The 19,161-nt window shown below is 41.2% G+C and overlaps 1 protein-coding gene across 1 annotated transcript in view; it reads right to left on the bottom strand.

Annotated features, from left to right (window-relative positions):
* The window catches only part of SCHIP1 (schwannomin interacting protein 1), a 720,286-nt gene that overhangs the window by 629,564 nt on the left and 71,561 nt on the right, over positions 1-19,161 (bottom strand). The window lies entirely within an intron of this gene.

Here is a 19,161-nt window from a genome sequence, read left to right as displayed (position 1 = left end):
AAATCCAAAAAGAAAAAGAAAACCTGTAAGGCTAAAATATTACACCCTGCAAGTTCTCATTTATACAAGATGATACAAAAAGATCTTCCAAAACAAACAGAAATTGTTGGAAAAATTTGTTACCACTCATCCAGCCTTACAAATAATGTTTAAAGATGTGCTATGCACATAAACAGAGAATGATAGTTAGGATTATGAAAGAATATTAGGGCAGAGAATCTCCTAGTAAAACAAAACCCAAAGCAAACTGTAGGAATATATTCAGAAAAATGGAAGGGTCAAGTCCTTACTTATCAATGATCACCTTGAATGGAAACATACCTCATTGAGATACATGTAGACCAAAAGTGAAAGGTTGAAAAAAAAATAGACCATGCTGATGGAAAGGAAAAAATGCAGGTATAGCCATCGTAATATGAGACAAAATAGACAATACACCAAAACTGTCCCAATGGGCCAAGAAGGGTCTTATATAATAACTGGGAGATGTGAATACAGTCAACGTCTCTGCACCAACGCCATAGCACCTAGCTATTTGAAACAAATGTTAATGGATCTAAAGTGATACACAGTCTTCAATACAATAATAAAAAAGAACTTCATCACCACACTTTAATCAATGGACAGACCACCCAGACAGAAAATCAACACAGATGATAGAGCTGATCTACACTACTGATCACGTGGATCTAATTGATATGTGCAGAACGTTTGATCCCGCACCAGGAGAGTTCATTTTTTGTCTTCATTTTTTTTCTCTAGAATTTGCCATAGGTTAGGATAGAATGCAAGTGTTAACCAAAAATGCAAGCCGGAACCAAAAATATGCAAACGCACAGAAAAAAAGCGATGCATTTCTGAATAAACAGTTTGTCATAGAAAACATAAAAAAGGGAAATAAAAACATTCCTGGAAACAAGTGAAGATGGCAGCATAACATATCAAAACTTATGGGATACAGCAAAAGTAGACTTTACAACAGTTAGTGCCTACATCAAGAAATGAGAAAGGTATCAAATAAGTGATTTAACAATGCATCTCAAAAACCTAGAATAGCAGCAAATCAAACACTAATTTGGTAGGAGAAAAGAAATAATTAAATTTAGAGAAGAAACAAAATTGAGACTAAAGTTAGATAATAGAAATCAGAAATGAAAAAAGAGCATTAAGGTAGACACCATGAAAAAAAGAATCATCAGGAATTACTAAACAGTTACATGCCAATAAATTGACAAATGAAGGTGAAATTAATAGATTTCTGGACACGTAAATGTTGCTATTCAATATGAATATGGAACTTTTAGTTAGCTGCATTAGGAAAGGAAACAAACCAAAGGGATCCAACTTGTAAAAAAGAAAGTCAAATTACATCCATTTACAGATGACACAATTCTATATATAGGAAAACCAAAAGACTTCACTAAGAAGCTAGGCTTCATTCTTCAGTAAAGTTGCTGAACACACAAAAATGTGTAGCCTTTACATACACAAATGGTGCTATGGCTGAGAAAGACCTTGTAAGGTCAGTCCTATTCACAATGTCTACAAAAAATCTAACAAAGCAAGTGAAAGGTTGCTACAATAAAAATCACAAAATACTAAAGAAAAAAATATAAGCACACACACACACATACACATACAAAGGGAAAGTTTTACCATGATTATAGATTGGAAGAATTAATATAATCAAAATGTCGATACTCAAAGCAAATTACAAATCCAATGCTATCCTAATCAAAATACTAATAACATTGTTCTGGGGTCTAGAAAAAATGATGCCAAAATTAATATAGAAACACAGGAGACCCCTTAATAGCTAAAACAATCTTACAGAACAAAATAAAGCCACAGCAATCACAATATCAGATATCAGTACACACCAGGGGGCAACAATAATCAAAATACCTTGGTACTGAGTGGGAAGTAACACCATGACCCTAAATACGTATCATGAAATACTTGAAGTGTATTTACTTCATATTATGCAAGAAAAGAAAAAAGGAATAAAAGTATGAGTACATGCTCAGAGGCTCCATCCTCCTTACATCCATGTCTGTATAATCTTAGAATCTCTCCCCTCCATGCCCGTATTTAACCCACAGGCTTTAGGAGATGCATTTTATAGCAGTGATCGCAGCTGGACTCTGGAACCCAGCAGACCGATGTAGCAACAAAACCAAACTTCTAACATCTCCTCTTTCTTTTTATTTTTCCATCTTTTTCCCAGTAATTATGTCTAGTTTTGATGATTTTTACAGTTGATTAAAGTGATAAGGGTCAAGGGCTACCGGAAAGTGGGTGAGACCGTTACTTCCACATTCTCTTTTTTTCCCTTCCTGTATCTTGTACAGATAAGGGGAGAAGTCACACCAAACCTCCCAAACACCTCTCTACCCTGTATCTCCTCCTTCTTAATCTTTGTTTTTGTGATTTGCTGGAGCTTGGGTGTGATGGAGAATGCAGGCTAGGGGATCATTTAGTCTCACCTTCATTGCGCATTTCTAAATTTTATGTTCCTGAGCAAGCTATAGCAAGCCATTTATGCTTCTGAGCCTTGGTTTTCCAAGTTATATTACAAAGGAACACCAACAGTGTTTCCTATATAAGAGTCAACTTTAGGATTAAATGAGATAATGTGTCACAACGAGCTCCAAAGCATTTGTATTAAAATCAATTGCAACTACTATATCAATACCATTATCTCATCATCATCATCAATCATCATCAAGAGTTTGGCTACACTGGGAGAGAGAATGATTTTATTAGTGAAATAACTTCAGCTCTTTGGGCCCATTGACTCCAATTAAACTACCTTTTTGGTGTTTTTTCTTAAAAACATGTGGCTTCCAGGTCTCTTCTTTCACCAATGGGAATAAATGTGTGGAGTAGTCCATAAAAAGCAAACTAATAGTTACACAAGTACTCATTGGCAGCAAAAGAAATAAACTGTTTCAGGAAGCAGTGAGAAGTAGCAAAGCAGAGTCCTGTGTTAGTACCCTGGATGGCACAGCAAGATCTCTCAAGAGTCACTGAAGATGTCAGTCATTTCCAGCCTACTTATAAACCCTCAGGACTTTGGAAAACTGACGTCTAATTAGCTATTACTACTATCATAGCATTGTTGGCTACAATGGCCAGAGCTGAGCCAAACCAAAGCCAGGGGACTTATCCTGGTCTCCCACGCAGTTGCAGGGTCCCAACATCTTAGGCCTTCCTCTACTGCTTTTTCAGGCCACAAGAAGGGAGCTGGCTGGGAACTGGGGCAGCTGAGACACTAAGGGCACTCATAAAGCATCCAGTCGCATGCAAGCTAAGGACTTTAGCCACTAGGCTACTGTGCCAGGCCCTATAACAAGATTTTTATCTCTTGCCTTTTCTCCTTTTTTTCCTCTGTTATAGTCAGGATCCAGTAAATTTGTTCAGGCCTTTACATCAGATGTGGTAATAAATGTAAATACAATATGAGTATATATATTTTTGTAGACATAAATACCCAGGATCTAAGACTATCTATCCATTATATATCCTTATTGTAACATCAGAACAGGTCATAAATTCAATTAATCCTGGTGTACCAATTAACTCAGCAATTTTATCTCAAAATATTTTTCTAACTTTTAGATAATCCATAATTCCTGAAACACCCACCTATTTCTTTTTAAAGTATTATATTCCAAAATTGAGTTTCAAACATTATACTTCAAAGGTAACACTTTAAGATAATCCAATGAGAATTTAACTCAATCAGTTTTAATATACTAATTATCAAATCACTTAGGAGAACTTGCTGAAACAGAGAAAGAATACAGAGAAATTATAAATGTGATCTTGTGACAATAGCACTAAACCGAAATTAGGAAGTTCTGAATTCCAATGTCAGCTCCACCAAGTAGTCAACCTGCTATTTATTGGAAACTATAAATAAATTTTCTTTCTTTGCCTTGTTACTAGAGTTTCTGTGGGGACTCAATGAAACACAGAATGTGAAAACTCACAGATAGCTATGGAAGTACAAGAAATTCCCCACAAGCTAAATACACAGGATTTCTAGGTTCAGACACATGTGCAGAGGTTTCCAGGCAACTGGAACATTAAGAGAGGACACTTGAGATGCATACATAGAAAAAAACAATCATGACCCTAAAACAAACTCTGAATCTTCTTAGGGCAGCTCTGTGTTTGCAAGATATCTGATCAAACTGGCAAATGTCAGGATTTCCATATACAGAATTTAATCATAGGAGCCAGGTGTGGTTTAATTTCCAGAATCCCTACCATCTGAACATGCATTAGAAGCCGGTCCCTTAACAACAGAACTTGTCCTGGCTTGCCAGGGGTCAGCCCATTGACTGCTTAGATGCCATATGCAAGGGAGTCCAGCTTCAATACCAAAATTGTGTTCAATCTTTCCTCGTGGAAGAGTCCTGATCTTCTGTGAACCTAGAGATCAGTTATAGGCTGATTGGAGGGGCCACTTGGGAGATATCCCTGTAACTCCAAGAAATCAGCAGTTCAGGTCCATGTTATCAGTGGTTCAAGTTGGAATTGTTGCATCTGGTGCTGACAAGAGTAGTATTTCCAAATTGTTATACTAATTTTTCCACATGGAACCATCTGACAAATTTAAGGGAGTTAGGGAATTAGTGTGAAAATTTAACTATAATCTAGTACCTGCAAATAATCCACTTTTCTGGGGCATTCAAGGTTTTTCTGACGTAATTTTTCAGTCTAAGAGTATCAAAGCCAGATTACAAGAATCCTGTCAGTGGCTGTCAGGCTGCTGTATGAATTCTAACTGCATTTGTTATGTTCTGTGGTTTCTTGACCCAGGTCTACAGTTACATGACTGAAGAGTGTGAGGAAAGTTGCAACTGAATAGGAAGCGGGAACTAACGATGTAGTTGCTTTTAAACTGCAAAAGTTCATTTATAGTTGTATGTGGAGTTATCTAAATTCTCACTTGCTGTTCATATTTAAAAGAAGATTTGGGTTTTAAAAATTTTTTTTCAACAGTGAAAATGGTTGCTAAGCAACCCTTTCCTGCACTCCATGATTTTGATATGATTTCCACCTGCTGGAGAAAAACATCAACAAAATTATTTCTTTGAAAATCAAAGAAAAATAGGAAAATAAGCCAGTGACTCAAATGGGCATATGATACACTTACAAGATTCCAAAATATTTCAAGTATATGTATGCATTTTTTTACATAAAAATAATGTCAAAAAATTTACAGTTACTTTAAAATTACACAATACTCCAGGCTCCACAAAATAACAGTTCAGTATCCCATTTCTGAAATACACATTTTTTTGCATTCAAAAACAGTATGTAGTTGCCTGTGTGATGTAAATCAAAGTCCTATCCTTCTCAAGCTGCTCATTGACACTGCGTGCCTGAAGGTGCCACCCGGGAGGTGGGCTTTTAAGCTGAGCATATGTAAGAAGACGACCTGATGTTCCCCTGGGAGGCACAAGATGTGGTCCTGGGGGGCGGCCCAGCCAGGCCGATCCGAGAACGAGGACTCAGCATGACAAGACCACCACCGCAAGGCAGTGAGGGGGTCCCTGGCTATGGGCGGCCAGTGCACCAAATGGTGCCAGGCTCTGCCTGCTGGCCGCCCGGCAGCGAGCTTCAGAGTTTTTATTATCAGAAATAGCTGCTTAGGGCCACCCTTAAATAAGGCCAGCCTTTGTGTAGGTGAGAGATAATTTTCTGTGTATTCCCAGTAATAGTAACCATAAACACTAGGGCAAGAGTGGGACAGAGACCTGAAGGTTTGAATGAGAGCACCCATAAGAACTATTAGAGCCAGACTGATCCACCAAACAAACCAGGACCCAGAAGCTCAAGAGGACTAGTAGGGAGATAGTGGGCACCTCCTTCGTAGTTTCTTTTAGGATCCCCGCAATCGAGCTTTCGGTCTCTGGAAGATAAACATCAAATGACAGAGGACAGAACAAGTCAATCGACCACCTCAGCTGTGTGTTGACAATGAAAAAATCGGGCAACTGGAGACTAAATGATGGACAATGTCAATCAGTGGATTCTCCAACGACCGCAGCGTGTCTAGAGTGGTGAGACTGGCAACAATACAGTTCTGTAGAACTATCAAAACCACTTTGCCTGCTCTGCCTTTGGACCAGAGATGGTCTCCCCAAGAAACTGATGGACATTTTTGGACGGTGGGATGCGGGACTTCTTGCCTGGTGGATGCGCGCAGTGGGGGAATCCCAGCTGAATTTGGTCCGTGGTGGTGCAACAAGGTTGAGGAATACATTTGGGTGGGTGGGGGGGGAGAATCTCAGGGCCTATAGAACCATGACACATAATGCAATGTAATAAAAAAAAAACAAACCAAAAATGTAATATGGCAATGGGGTGGGGTGGTCCACCGAGGGGGGAGGGTACAGGGAGGGGTTGGGCAAAAAATAAAAAAAATGAATAAATGAAAAAAAAATGAAAAAAAAACTTTCCTTATCAATGTGGCAAAATAGCAAGTAAGGATCATGGTTCTGTAAGCAGACCCAGGGACAAGGCAGTTTTGTTGTTGTTGTTGTTGTTTTTACTATGACTCAGTTATTTCTGGGTTTTATGGTACCTTATAAGTTACATAAAATAAGCTTACAGAGGTTTGTTCCCATTTTGGTTGAACTTGGTTCATCAATTAATTTATTGATAACGAGCTTAATTAAACCATAAATTCATTTCCAGACTATTTTTCTAAATCGTTTTGAATATTTGACCTAGCTCCTAAAGGACCCAAAGATTGAAGGTTCCAAAATCTGTACTTACATTTACTTTTAAGTTTTTGGAAATCCCATCAGTGGATGATCTCGTAATTACCATAAAAGAAAATGCCCTCTTCGTGGCTTGTGTATTCAGAGAAGGGAACATCAAGGATGTTATGTCCAGTGTTTGGGTGTGAGCTCTGAAGGCAAACTGCCCAAATTCCAGTATGGCTCTGCTGACACTCTATGTCTATCCCACCAAATGAAGGGACAAGCACATCTGCTTCGCAGACTTGAGCAATCAAATTAATTTTCACATGTATGTTAAAACTGCATGCAATTGTATTGGGCACATGATAAATGCTCAATAAATCATAACCATAATGATTAAGTTCTTCCACCCTGCATGGGTCAAGTGCAAAGCTAATGTGTTGGTGATGGGAACACAGTGGCATTCCCAGTAGTCTCTTGATCATGTCCTAAGTTTTGCTAAACTTCAACCCAAAGGGGAGTGTGGGGGGAAAAAACAGAAAATACAGAAGAGTTAGTCATGCAAGCAACTGGGTCACTCTTCAGAGCTCAACATCACTTGAGCTATGAACCATCTGGCATAGCCAGGAAGAGTGTAGTTTCTATCTCAGGATAATGACCTTATATTTAGAAAACAGGTGCATAGATTACAAAGCAAATTAACTGTATAGGAATATAGTTATAAATTTTTCATATATAGTTTATTTATTAACATAGCAAGTAATACTTGTTAATCTGTATTGTTTCAGAAAGTTTATGGAAAATGAAATAAAATGAAGTTATCTTGGTAGAAAAAAATGGAAATCTGCTTTAGGGGAAGGTTCAAAAGTTAATGAAAAACTATGAGTGGATTTTAAAAGTTTTAGCTTAAGCTGAGAAAAAAAGAAAATGAATCCCCCACAAACATGACTACGAAATACAAATAAAACACAAACATGGCTATGAAATATAAACCAATTCAGAGCCCGTATTCCTGGCACCCACTTTTATCAAACTCTCTCCACAATCAGGTGCCAATCAATTCAATATCACTCATATGGTCCAGAGTTCACCAAAATTATTCAGACTATTCATCCAGTTCTAAACTCAGCAGCCCTGCCCTGCCATACCACTTCCTTCCCATCAAAACCCCAATAAAGAATGCGAGCTATGCTCTGCCCTTCGCTTCTGCCTGTTGCTTCCCTGGCGCTTCCCCACGTGGACCTGTGTGGCTTCTCTTCTGAGAGGTCTGCGAGTATACAAGCCTCTTAAATTTCCATGGGTTTCTGTCTTACCATGTCTGATTGAAAAAAATCTCAAGCACAAATCTTAGCACTCTAGCAGTCTAAGAACTTCATCATTTTGGCATAACGATAAGTGTAACTGATTTGGGGGGAATGTTTACAACAAATACAATATGACATATCTATGATGTCTTTTAGTGACAAAGCCCAAGTACTGACAATTCTATAACAATTTTACTTTTATCTCCAACTGAAGAAAATGTTTCATTTCAGGTAGAGGTTAGACAAAAATTAAAAATGCATGTTTTCCCATTCAAGGTCATCAATTCTGAATTCAGAGTCCATGAATCCCAGGTTAAAAACTCCTTTAAACTGATTTTGTGCTGATCACAAACATCTTGGTGGCACTACGAAACCCAGGTCTGATTTGGAGTATGAGAACTCCTGAAACTTCCCTTCCTGTCAAGCACTGCAGAACCAAGGTAAAATCCAGCAGTTCTACCGCCCACACTCCCAAGGCTTCTCAGCGCTTGCTCAGCACCAGAAGGGGGACGCTTCCTTCCTTGCTCAAACTGCCCTGCTCAGCCTCCTACAGGGTTTACAGCATGATCCCTGCCACTGTCACTGGTCTCTGACATGATGACTTCCTAAGATTTGCCAGTTCTATAAGCTTCCAGAACTGCCAATCAAGAAGCAGAGTCCTGGACTAGTGTTTTGAGTCTATTGAGACTCTAGCGGGAATGTGGTCTTGTGATCTCTTTATGTTTTACTTGTTGAATATCATGGTTAGTGGCAAATTAAGCCTATGGATATAGACTGCACTAAAATTACAACTCTACAAATACTGCTGAAGATGAGAAAGAGTGAGAGAGAGAGAAGAATGGGGGTGGCAGGCAGAGGAGCAAGGGAAGTGTTATTGCCTTCTGGGAGATGTGCCTCAGAATGCATGGAATCTGTTGCTTACATTAGTAAAAAATGTAAAATTAAATATATATATATACAGTATCTTTTAAACCAAAAACTGGCTTAGAAGAAAACTGGTACGTGCACATACAAGGCAATTTATATTAAAATTACAAATGAGCAGATCCTTTGAGTCAGCATTCTACTTCTAGGAATGTATATACATACCTAATTCTATAAGTGCACAGGAATATTTATTGTTGCATTGCTTATAAGAAAAAAAGACTAGAAACAGCTCAAATGTCTATCAGTCAAGGACTGGTTAAATGAACGGTGGTCCATCCATATGGGAATTGCTATTGGATTTCTCAAACTGAAGGAAACTCACTGTGCACTGAAGTGGAAACATTTTCAAGATATGATATGTGAAGAAACAGCATGCAGAAAAAAATGTATGCATTGTGTGCTCCCTGATGTGTAAATAAAATGGACGGAAAAGATATATTTGTTTGTGTGTAGAGAAAGTAGCAGAAGGTACAAGAAATTAAGTGGTTATTTGTGGAGACGGGGGAGTCACGTGGGTGGGAGAAAATTGTTGACCTCCACTTTCATACAATTTAGGGTCTCCATCGACATATTTAAACTAAACTAGAACATTTATTCAAAGCATTCTTGAGACGTCCTCCATGGTATTCCCCCACATCCACTCTTCGTAGGCCAGGCATTCACTACTTACAAAGGATAAATATTTGTTTACCATGCGAGATTGCCCGGGGCTTCCTCTGACCAGAACCATTATGAAATGTTTGTTTCTGTAGAAGATGAAGGCAATCCCCAGAAGCAAGCATCAGTGAACTAGAAAGCTTACATTTATGAATTGCAAAGGAACCTGCCTGTGAACACATCAATTTGGAGTGGACTAACTACCACTGGAAAGCCACTCTGACCAGTTAAACACATACTGTTGACTGTAGTTAACCTGTGAGGGGATTGTCCAGAGAGCAAACATGTACAGCACATTTCCGGCTTCCCTGGACAACAATTCTTCTTGCATTTATGCTTCTTAATCTGTTCCTTCTTCCCCCTACTCCAGACCTTGTACACTCATGGAATGGAAATTTTAGCATTAAACTAAGCAAATCACAATTACAAAAGCAAATCTGCCAGAAAAATCATCACGCAGCCCAGCATAAAGCCAAATATAACAGACTTTTGATGATCTACTACTTTGAAATGCTAGGTCCATTGGTAAAATAGCCAGATGCAGCTTGCAAAAGACTTGAGACTGGAAAGAGTCTAATAGGCTCAAACTGGCCTCTTTCACCAATCTGTGACCTGCTCTCTACACTGACCCTTCAATCTAGCAAGCTGTTCTGCTCATTGCTCCCAGCACAAGCCATGCACCCTGGCCCTTCGGTTCTGCTCCTTCTGCACCAGAAGGCTCACCACCTTTCCTCCACTCCTTAGGGCTTCATCTCCACCTAAGCCCACGTCCTTGGAAGTCTTTCTAGTTTGCTCTTATTTCTTCATATTTCACTATACCCCTCTCTTTGTAAACACAATTTTATCTTCCCAATAAATCTAGGAACTCCTCCAGAACAGGTTATATATTGTCTTGGATTTCTCTCATTTCTGAGATCCGTCATATAGCAAGCCTTAAGGAATATTAAATGAAAACAAGTAGAAATTAGATTGCTACTATCCAAATAGATAGAGTACTAAGGATGAGTGTGTATGTTGAGAAATGAGATGGCATTTGTTCAGTGTCTCTAATATTACTTTCAGGTACGTATGTTCTGACTGCTGTTCACTTTTCAAATCCAGTTGCTTAATTTTGAACACTAGCAAGGAAAGTTAAATTTTATTGCTGTGGAGATATACACACGCACTTAATAAAAGCTCACTGAGTTCCTATTTGATATTTATAGTGTTATAGATTTGGTTATACAAATACATATTATTGAAATACACCAGCATAGGAGTGGTGTATTCTCGCTACATTATTAGCTATTTTTCTAGAATGTTACTTGACTTAATTTTTTTTTCAAGAGTATCATGATGGGCCTGGCGGTGTGGCCTAGCGGCTAAAGTCCTCGCCTTGAAAGCCCCGGGATCCCATATGGGCACCAGTTCTAATCCCGGCAGCTCCACTTCCCATCCAGCTCCCTGCTTGTGGCCTGGGAAAGCATTCCAGGACGGCCCAAAGCCGTCGGACCCTGTACCCACACAGGAGACCTGGAAGAAGTTCCTGGCTCCTGGTTTTGGATCAGCACAGTGTTGGCCATTGCAGTCACTTGGGGAGTGAATCATCAGATGGAAGATCTTCTCTCTGTCTCTACTCCTCTCTGTTTATCTGACTTTCCAATAAAAATAAATAAATCTTAAAAAAAGAATAAAAGGCAGACTTGTCACAGAAGACCCCCAGGAACATCACATAGCAAAAATCACTGAAGACTCAAGAATCATGTGGTCAATGAAGGCAAATTCTGCTTCATTTCTTACTAGGAACTCAGGCACAATGCACTGGAAGAGGTAAATGTGAAAATGGGGATGGAGAGGACTGAAAAGGAAGTAGGGATGCAAGCAGATGAGAAAAAGGAGAGAGAGAAAAGAAGATAATAGAAAGAAAACTGTTAGCAGGGGTGGTGCTGCGGCAGTGTGGCTTATCAGGTAAAGCAGCCACCTGTAGCGCCAGCAGGCTATATGGGCACCAGTTCAAGTCATGGATGATCCACTTGTAATCCAGCTCCCTGCTAATGGCTTGAGAAAGCAGCAGAGGATGGCCCAAGTGCTTGGGTCCCTGTACCCACGTGGGATATTCAGAATAAGCTACTGGCTCCTAGTTTCTAGTTCCTGGTTTCAGACTTGCCCAGTTCTGGCCATCTGTGGAGTGAACTAACAGATGAAAGACCTGTCTCTTCCCCCCCCCCCCCTTCTATAAGTCTACCTTTCAAGAAAATAAATCTTTAAAAGGAAAATAAATCTTTAGAAGGTATTGTTTAACACAGCTACAGGCTACAGGGATGACAACCAGATGATTGTGACTATGAAAAGCAATGATACCCTGAGTCAAACTTACAATGATATTGGACTTGGCTTGGAATCTACCAGGGACAGCAGATCTGAAAGAGCATGTTGAGGTTGAACAAGGCCTTATTTGAGAGGCAGGCACATGTCCAAGCTGTTAAATCCCTGACTGAAATGCAAGTAGACCTTATCAGAGAGCCTCAGGCTACTGACTGTAGCTTTCTTCTGCCTGTGCACACCCTGGAAGGCAGCAAAGACATTCAAGCAGTTGTGGTTCCTGCCACCCAGGTGACTGACCTGGACTGAGTTCCTGACTTATAGCTTTATAGCAACTCAGTCCTGGGCTGTTGAGGACATCTGAGTATTGGACGAGTGGAAAGGGGCTTTCTCTGTATCTGCTACTCTCTGTCCGTCTGCCATTCAAATTATTATTATTTTTATTTTAAAAGGGCTTTGGTTAAAGAGCAGCCTAAGAAAGAATGGACCCAGAGAAGTCCATTGAGGGCAATTTCCAAGCTTAGCCGTCTCAAACAGGAGAGAAGGCTCTTCTTCAGAGAGAGACAGGCTCCACAAAGGGATTCAGATGGAGCAGCAAAAAGTGCTGTGTTGATAATTTACTTATCTTCATCTAAATAAAAGCATCAGTGCTCATTCTCTGTCCTTTCACTGATGAGCAAGGTTTCTCTGCATGTGTGTCCACTGACTGGGTCCCCTGGTCCAAGAATGCTCCCACTGTGAGGAGTGGCCCAAATATTGGCCCTGAAGGCCCCCGTTAATTTAGACCCAGTACTATTTTAACTATCTGCTTCCCCTAGATCTCCACTTCTGTAAGATGTACACACCTTCAGGTTCTAATGTTGTCGTCTGCCAATCCGCTGTAACTTCATAACCCTGTTCCCACCAATCCGCTGTAACCTCATAACGCTGTACCTGACAACTCCACCCACCAATCCCTCATGGTCCCTTTCCCTAATCTGCTCATGTACCAATCTCCTGTGGCTCTGACAATCCCGTCCACCAACCCCTCATGACCCTGTGATGCCCATTCCCAGCCATAAAAAAGAAACACCCCAACATGCGAGTGGCTCTCCCCTAAATGTGCTGCCTCTTCCCCTGCCAGTCACCCCCTTTCCCTTCTTTTGCAGCCCACTCCTGTCACCACGGCAGTAGACATTCCTCTCTCTCTTCTCTCTCTCCCTCTGCCTCAGCTCCCATCCCTAATCTGCTGGAATAAAAGACCTCCTAGGTACCTCAACACATCTGTTATTTTGGCTTATTGCGGCAAACTTATCCCAAAAAGAGGACTTGGTTGCACGAAAGAACACCCACAATGCCACCAAACTGCTTTCCAGCTATAGTGGCTCTAAGGTGGAGCCGAACCTAACATGAAAAATTGATAGAGTCATGGAAGTGTGATGTCTTTTTATTGAGTGTTATTGTCCCTTCTATTGGCATGACTGCTTTGCCCAGAAACAACCTGAGAGCTTTGTTAGAACCTGCCTTTTGGGACTGGTGTTTGGCATGGTGGTTAAGATGCCCCTTGGGAGACCCATGTCACCATACCCAGGTGCAAGCGCCCGCTCTGCTCCTGATCCCTGGCAATGTGCAGTAGGTGATGTGCTTACGTGACTAGGTTCCCTGGCCACCTATGTGGGAAACATGGATAGCGCTCCCAGCTCCCAGCTTTGCTGCAGGCATTTAGGAGTGAGCCAGTCACGGGAGATCTCTCTGCGTATCTTTGAATTTCATATAAAAGAAAATAAGAGTCACTAGGAAGTTCAGTTAAAATTAGTTTGAAACAAACAAAAACCTATTCCTTTGAAAAGTCTTTCAACAGATTTGTAATCGTTGGGGTTCTTACCAGTAACTGGTAGAATTTGTTATGACTGGTTCATTAACTGGAAGAATGTATTCAGAAATACATGAGACATGGTGTATGGGGATTGGATCGCAGAAGTAGGTACCCACAAACCTTCAAAGTATGCTGCTTGGTGTATCACCAAATAATCAGCCTCGAGTAGCAGCACCTCACAGAAAAGACTCATTTACTTAGGGACAAGCAATGGGCATGGGGGTGGGTGGTAACTGCCTCCCTGAGATGCAGTATGCTTGGACTTTTTCTTACAAGTGTTAGAAGGGTGGGATGCACAAAGCGAGCAGAAGGGCTCTTCTTGTTGAAGCCACACCCATTGTCAGGATTAAGGGGCGTCACCAAAATAGGCTTTCTCCATCCAGTCCCATGTGCAGTCACAGGGGCATCTGGTTAGTGGCTCCTAGGTCCCAGGGAAACGGAAACTTGACATTGACAAGGTGTGAAAGATCCTGAGTAATTTCATGTAACATCAAATATTCACAAAAGTCTGTGTTTCTCCTTTCATATTTATTTATCATTAGTTAGTTGATAAATTTAGCAATTAACTAATTGTCTTAATTAAAAAATTAAATACAGCTTGGATGCAATAAGCATTTGTAGTCATATCTCCAGTACCTAAAACAAGGTTAAATATGTATGATCAAATAAATACGTGTTGAATAAAGGAATTAACTAGCATAAGTAGGTGTGGGAACCAGCTTTCTAGTACAGCATCTGGTGGTAGCAGACATTCATAGGTATAATAATTGCCACCATGTCATGACTGCTCATCAGCACATTTTGGAAAGGGAAATGAAGAGCTCCATTACCTCGGGGCATTGATTCAGACAGAGTTGACTAGGAGAGCTCTTTCAGACAGTTTTCTTATCTGCCAATAAGTGATGCACAGAAAAGTTATTATTTTATTTTTCTCTTAAGTTACATATGTATAACATAATTTTTCATAATTCAATCAGATGGGTCAAACACTGTCATTAAAAATCAAAAGTTAGGGGTTGGCACTGTGGTATAGTGAGTAAAAATCACTGCTTTCAACATAGGCATGCCATATGAGCTGGTTCAAGTCCTGGCTGCTCCACTTGGCAGTTTAGCTCCCTGCTAATATGCCTGGGAAAGCAGCAAAAGATGGCCCAAATGCTTGGGAGATCAGGATAGAGATCTCAGATTCTGGTTTCTACCTGGCTGAGTTTGGATCATCGTGGCTGTTTAAGTAATTAACCAACAGATGAAAGATCTCTCTTTTCTCTGTCTTGAAATTAATGTTCCTACAACATTACAAAGCAAGAGTCATCTTGTTTCTGGTGAGGAAAGAGAGATACAAAGTCACATACTTTGTGATTAGCTGAGTTGGTGTTCAGCTCCAGACAGCTAGCCTGACTTTCAGAATCTGGTGTCTCTTCTAGTCCAGACGCATAGTAACCTATGTGAGAGGGCCCTGCAGAGCCAAGGACAAGACCCTCATAATGGACTCAGGTTGCCAGAATGAACAGTAGTGGCAACTCACATTTTTTTCTGTTCTGCACAAGACTCAACCAAGACCGTGACATGACCTCACAAACAGTGCTACCAAATATTGCACAAATGGCTTTTCCCCTGACCAGTTCTGCAATGGTGGGTCCTGGAGGCAGGACTCATCACTGTTTACCTGGCCTACTGCTCTGCCCAGAGGAGGGCATTGTTCTACTTTTAGAGTTCACCCAATTGAGCAAGGGTCTCAGACCCAGCACCTAGGTGTCTCTGGCTGAGAAGCCTAGGGGAATCAGTCTACTGTCACAGAATCTGAATGTGCGACATGGAAGGAGGTAGCATCCATGCAGTTTGACTTCCCCAGTTATTACGTACAATTTAGCGAGGAAATGGACCAGAGCAGCAAAGTGACCAAGCTCTCTGTGGGCCACAGCCATAGAAATGGTGGCTTCATAGAACTCAGCCTGGGGAGACAGGAGGCAGATGGGAGACTATCCAGCAGGACAACAACTGGGGGGAGAACTTGGTCAGAAAGGACACAGGAAGTGGCAACAGTAGTTCTAAAAATGGAATTGAATTATTGAGGCCAAACTGGGAGGGACAGGCCATGTAGGCTGAATCCAGGGTGCCCAGGCAGGAGACCCTGGCCTCTTAGAGCAGAGGCTGACTGGCATCCATGCGTGGATGGCCCCAGCAAAAGGTGGGGTGAAGTAGGCCAAGCTGAGCAGCTCCTTCTACCATGAACCCAGATTTGTTTCCAGATGGGGCCCTCTGCCAATCGTCTTAGATTTGAGCAAATTTCCTAATGGGAGAGAAGTTTGGCTCCTTTGAAAGAGTAGGCTTGGGGAGTCTGCCATCCAGCCCAATGTATTACCAAAGGAGGATGACATAGGACAAAAACCCTGACAAGGGGACCACTCCCATCTCCTTCCTGCCGTCATGTTCCACCAAAGGAGGGTGACATAGGACAAAAATCCTGACAAGGGGACCACTCCCATCTCCTTCTTGCCGTCATATTCCACCTAGCTGTACCTCTCCGCCTTCACCCCTCCCACCCCACTGAACTGGACTTGAAAAGGCCTGGCAGAGTAGGTGCTCAGCGAGTGGGGAATGAAACAGACTCCATAATTCCAAGAGTGAGAACACAAAGGCTCCGGATGAACTCTAAGTGCTAAGTAGGGAGGAAGGAGCAGGCGGGTGCCCTAACGATTGGAAGAGTGCACTTGGGGAAAGTCACCAGAAACCAAACCTCAGGTGGATCTGCTGTGTAGTCGCTTATTCCAACTTGCTGCTTCAGCAAACTTTCCCTGAATGCTGACTGTGCATTGGCACCGTGGAAAGGTGCAGCTGGGACAGAGATGGACAAGCAGCAGTTCTTAATCTTCAACACAGACAAGCACAGAAGCTGGGCTGGGTGCCTCTGCGTGTGAATGTGTGCGTGTGTGTAGGCTCAAGGCAGCAGACACTGTCATGCCCAAGACATAGCCCATTTGGCTACATCTAACTGTCTTGGGGCATACCTCTGCATCCTAGTGAACCCACTTGGCAATTCTCCCCTAATTTTTCCACAGTACAGCACAGACAGACCAAACCTTTAGGATTCACTCAATGCCTCCAGAAAAAGTGTTTGGCTCCAGCCAATGATAGACAGGAAGGAACTGGAATATATGCAGGAATAATTTTAGAAGCTTCTGGAAAGTAGAATTAAAATATAATGCACATTTTCCATGAAGATTTTGAAGACTCTTCCTACTTAAGCTTGCTTCCGCTTGGGTAACCTGGCACTATCTCCAGACTTCACAGCCAAGTTCAAAACCAGCTGCTCTCAGTGGCAACCACCCTGCAACACACTCTACCTTGCATTGGCTTCCATCATTTCTCTCTTTCCTCCATGCTTCCCAAGCAGCACGTTACAATGTCATTTCCCAAGAAACTATGTGCATTCATGTCTTGGCTCAGGGAAGTCCTTTACCCCAGACCATCAGGAGCCATTTGGGGCAGGGAGCACAGTACTAATACAAGTTGAAAGAAGAAAAAGCAGAGAGCATTGAGTGCTGGTGGGTGGGGCATGCTGGGCATTGTAAGAAAAGAAGACAATACAGGAAAAATGACTATCTTACAGATGGATGAGACAATGGACGTTGGCACAGTGAGGGGAAGTGAGCAGAGAGGCAGGGGGAGATGTCAGGGATGGTGTGACCCCCTGCCCTTGGAGTCCTCCCTCAGAGCCACCCTCCAACCCCCACTTTTTTCCCCCTGGAGATTGCAAACAGGCACAAGGCTTGTTGTCAAATGGGGCATAAGAACAATAGGTTCAGCTGAGTAAATCCCTCCAATCCAATTTACTTGTGTTAAGACTACACTGAATGAGAACAAATGTTAACTCTTGTCTCCTAAACAATGCTTATGCTTGGAGTCTGTGCCGAGATTTTCAAAAGCCAAGTGAAAATGAATGCTTTCCCAAGAAAATAATATTCCTATTATAGTCCTCTGTTGCCTTCCCTTTCACTAGAAGAAAGTCTTCACATTAGCTACCACACAGCACCTTAATGTGTTTTGTTAATACAAACCTACCAAGAACAACCCAAGAGCAACCAGGAACGAGGGGGAAAAAAATCTATTTTTAAAAAGCCAGCAAAAAAGACACTGCCTGTGAAACTGCACGATAGAAGCTGTTCTCATCCAATATCTGAAAGAGCTATGGTTTGTATGAATAATTCAAAAACAGCTCCAGACAAATGATCCTGGGATTATATGGAAACAGAAAAAAAAACCCTCCAGAGTCTGCCACTGCTTTTATTAAACCCGGGCTCACATCGAGCCCTGTTTCCTCTGGGGTTATTTCTAGTACAAATGAGCAGTCAATAAGCAGAATCTACCCACGACCATGCCTGTGCGAGAGCTGCAGGATAAGTCATTTTGATCTTCTATTCATTTTTACCTTGTAAATTATTAACTAATGTGGATTGGGTAAAAATTAAAAGTAAGCAAATTAGTCTTTATTTGTTTATTTTAATTATTTAGTGGGCTCACAAGCTGCATTACAAAACACACAGAAGGGTGAATCCTCCCTGAAATATCTGAACTTGCAGTACAGACATGATGCAATTGTGAAGTGCTAGAGGTGCCTTCAGCAAGTTAAACCAAACAGGCCTCTGGTGGCCCAGACAAAGCAGCTGGCATGTAGTTGACTCCGCCCTGGCTTTGATAATTGGGGCATTGTTGCCAAAACTTCAGAGCCTCGTGGAGGAGGGGTTCTGGGTGTCTGAGACCCCCTAAAGCTGAGATTGTACGTATCTTTAGATAATGTCCACCTTAAATAAAAACAATGGTAAGAAAAGTCATTTCCAATCCCAACTGGTTTATGAAATGTTCAAACCATTAGGCAGTAGTAATTTTACAGCATCAAAAGCAGTGAGTTTGACAACAAGGGACTCTGATGAAAAATCCCATAGCCACTGGGAAAATAGGTAAGGAGGACTTCTCCAATCAATATATTATAGTGAATGAATCACTTTGTACTGGGAGCTATCAGATGAAATGAGTCTGGATATTTAGGCATATATCTTACAGATACTCTCAAGAACATCCCAAGCGAAATTTTCACTTTTTAAGCATAAAAAAAAATTTGAGAAAAGACACCAGGACCTACTATCACAGATATTCATTTACTAGTTGTATGAATGAGTAATGCTGTTTCTTTAATTGCAAGCGGCAAAGGAAAAAAAACAAGAGTGAAAAATAAAGACAGCCAGGAATAGAGGCAATAAAATCTTGTACAAGGCCTCAAATTTCCTCTATTAAGAAGAAAAAATGATTGGTTGTAAGAAGCACACAATAAATACAGACCAAAAAAGCCAGTGAGAGTAAATATGGCAATATGCCAGCTGGGGCCTCCATGGCAAGG

The sequence above is a fragment of the Ochotona princeps genome, chromosome 3 (genome assembly GCF_030435755.1).
Source record: "Ochotona princeps isolate mOchPri1 chromosome 3, mOchPri1.hap1, whole genome shotgun sequence".
Classification (NCBI taxonomy): domain Eukaryota; kingdom Metazoa; phylum Chordata; class Mammalia; order Lagomorpha; family Ochotonidae; genus Ochotona; species Ochotona princeps.
Note: the sequence above shows the minus strand (reverse complement) of the source record. Positions and strands in the feature narration are given on the sequence as shown.